This window comes from Aplysia californica, unplaced genomic scaffold (assembly GCF_000002075.1).
Source record: "Aplysia californica isolate F4 #8 unplaced genomic scaffold, AplCal3.0 scaffold00019, whole genome shotgun sequence".
Classification (NCBI taxonomy): Eukaryota; Metazoa; Mollusca; class Gastropoda; order Aplysiida; family Aplysiidae; genus Aplysia; species Aplysia californica.
In genome coordinates this window covers 575,588-578,815 of record NW_004797289.1, presented here as the reverse complement: position 1 = coordinate 578,815, position 3,228 = coordinate 575,588, and the positions used below count along the sequence as shown (strand labels likewise).

General features: G+C 43.3%; 1 protein-coding gene across 2 annotated transcripts in view; it reads right to left on the bottom strand.

Annotated features, from left to right (window-relative positions):
* The window catches only part of LOC101862766 (protein yellow), a 15,913-nt gene that overhangs the window by 5,044 nt on the left and 7,641 nt on the right, over positions 1–3,228 (bottom strand). The window lies entirely within an intron of this gene.

Sequence of the window (3,228 nt, the reverse complement as noted above, 5' to 3'; positions counted from 1 at the left end):
TGTTTTGAGTCCCCTTTTGAAGGTATCAAGTTTTATTTCGCTCCTCAAATCATGAGGGAGAGTGTTCCAAACTGTTGGCCCAGAAAAAGAAAAAGCTCTCTCACCATATTTCTTCAGTGACACACGAGGTGTTGAAATTAGTCTAGAGCCACTGGATCTTAGTTCACGTGATGGTGTGTGTGGCACAATGAGTTCTTGAATGTAAGTGGGAGACTGGTTAGTTTGACCTTTGAAGCACAGTAGGGCTAACTTATATTCAATTCTCGCTTTCAGTGGAAGCCAATGGAGCTCTTTAAGTAGGGGAGTCACATGATGGTGTTTTGATTGTTTTAATACTAGCCTGGCAGCATTGTTTTGAATGCGTTGGAGCTTTGCTATTTTTTCTTCGGGTACGCCAGCGAACAGTCTGTTGTTTTTGTGTATCAGTCTAACTTTTCCCTCGCACTGTATGGCCTTTGTGTCTTGAAAAAGGATTTAAAGCAGAATGCTTGATACAGCTTTGCCTGGGCATAGACATTTACGAAGCAGATTGCCAAAGCATGCATCTCTTTACTCAAATTCAGAACGTGATGTGTTTAATTTTTAACCAGTTCTGTATGGGTATTTTCTGTCAACGTCCACCCTGGAAGGTTCCAGTCTGGTAAAACGAGAAACACACTGGCAACAATATTGGATCTCGTCTAAAGTATCTAATCTTTCATTCTGTTAAATCTCATTTTTGATAAACACCATTGTGTGGCGTTGGTGACTTGATAGTTAGGCCTTCAGACTCACAGCTGTAAAGTCGTTGGTTCGAATCCTGTCAGGGGCCCGACTTTGCGTCTTTGGGAAAGGCATTTTACACGAACGAATTTTCCTTTACTTCACCCAGGTGGAAATTGGTACCTTGCTATAGACAGCGAAATATATTATCGGTATGTCGGTGTTTGAACAGTTAGTGCTACTGTTTGCTGCTGCTTGCAAGGTAAACTTCCAGGGAAGCCGAGAATATCTATGGGTGTTCTATGGTCCGCTTGGTTAATAATATTATATAGGTTGCCGTCTAGCGAGGATATCATCATCATCATCCAGTGCCAGATCTGCGACAGACATCGGCGATCATGATTTTCCATTCATTCCTTTGCTCGGATGCTCTCAGAAAAGCTACGTTTCCCTGATTTTTCCCTGTTACCCATTTGTTTAGGTTCCCTAAGTATGTTGTTCTGGGCCTACCCCTGCCTCGCTTGCCCTCAATTTTGCCAGTGAGAGCTAGATGTTCAAGACCCTTATGTCTATTCAGGTGTCCCAAAAACTGCAATTGTCGTTTCCTGATTGTTTTTAACATTGAGCATCCCAGGTGGGCTTCATCAATCACTACCTCATTTGATTTCTTTTCCTTCCACGATACTCTTAGCAGTCTCCTAAGAAACCACATTTCTGTTGCCTCTATTTTATTTTCACTGTCTTTAGTGATTGTCCAGCATTCACAGCCATATAGAAGGGTTGACCAAACATAGCATTTCAGGATATGCGTTGTACAAATTGTAATGCTTGTTATCCGTCTGCGCTCCTGACTTTCTGCAGCCTTTCTACTGCTACTCTTTGGCTCCTTCTCACTGTTGTCTTTCAGCCACACCCCTGATCTTAGAATAAGTGTCATCTAACACCTAGCCTTCTCGGATATAATAAGGGCGAAAAAAGTCTCGGAGGTCCCGTGTGCAATTTGCACACGCTAAAGATCACTCGGTGGTCCTAAAATCGATAAGAGTAGGCTTCGGTCGCCACCCAGAGAAAATTCAAAATTTATTCCTATCAAACTGAAAATGTTTATTGTGCCCCGAGCGCTCATATCTCATAACATGACCTTACGCAGTTTCGAGCTCTGTAAATCACTTAACCCCCCCCCCCCCCCAAAAAAAAGTATTTTTATAGCACTACATCGTGGCGCATTCTTCTAAATGGCTTATTCGACCGCTGAGTAAGATTCCGTCATACGTCACTTTTCAAAAGAGCGTACGGCGCAGTTTTACACTAACCAGTCGATTTGTGTCTAGTAGAACGTGAAACTGAGATGCCCCTCCCCTTTTACGAAAGTAAACATAGTCTATAAATACTAATATCATATAGAATGGTCCATTTTTCAACTTAGTTAGACTCGACCCTACTGCTTCCCTTTGCAATATTATAAATTATCAAGCAGCATGAAAAGAAAAAGGCTATATGAACGATAGAGCAAAACAGCCGTGTATTGTATAGCCTTGCTGTCTTGCTTAGTTCTCATCATGGCTTCATAAACTCTCATTTGGGAGCAATGCCTGCTACAACAGTTAACAGGCTCAACTGGTACAACTGTCTGAGCGGGAGGCTGGAGGGTGCCACGAACAGGACATACTTTTTCTCTTCCCCTTTGCTGTCTCTGTCTACCTGTTTTACTTTCCCCCTGCCCCATATAGTCTTCAGATCGGTCCGACGTTGTGTCCTTGGGAAAGGCACTTTACCCGAACTTCCCACTTGGCTCGGTCCTATCGGAGACGGACGTTAAACTAGGAGGTCCCGCCCCTTAAATAACCTAATAGTGTTGATAGGGGCGTTAAACCTATACCATTTTCACCATATAGTCTAACCATTGCCATGATGGTATACGTCTCCTAACTCAAACAAGCAGATAGATACATTCTTGGATAGGATGCCACAAGACGTCCCTGCCATCTCAGCTCTGGTCTAAAAACTGACTCCACAACATCGCACCGAGCAATGAGCGTTTAAGAAATTCAGAAAACTTCTCAACAACACTGAGCCCCAACACCACTTGACAAGACACCACAACATTGCTACAGCTGACACCATCACAGTCCACGTAAAATACAATATAATATTTAGACGCTCATAAAAATTATGTTACGTGTTGCAAGCTGAACACACCACAATGGTGTAGTCACGCTGTCATCATCAGCATCATCATCATCATCATCATCAGCAGCAGCAGCAGCAGCAGCAGCAGCAGCAGCAGCAGCAGCAGCAGCAGCAGCAGCAGCAGCAGCAACAGCAGCAGCAGCAGCAGCAGCAACAGCAGCAGCAGCAGCAGCAGCAGCATCTTCTTCATCTAGTCTGTTGGCCCAGTATTCCTTAGTATTGCCATTGACATCTTCTTCATCTAGTCTGTTGGCCCAGTATTCCTTAGTATTGCCATTGACATCTATCTATCTATCTATCTATCTATCTATCTATCTATCTATCTATCTATCTATC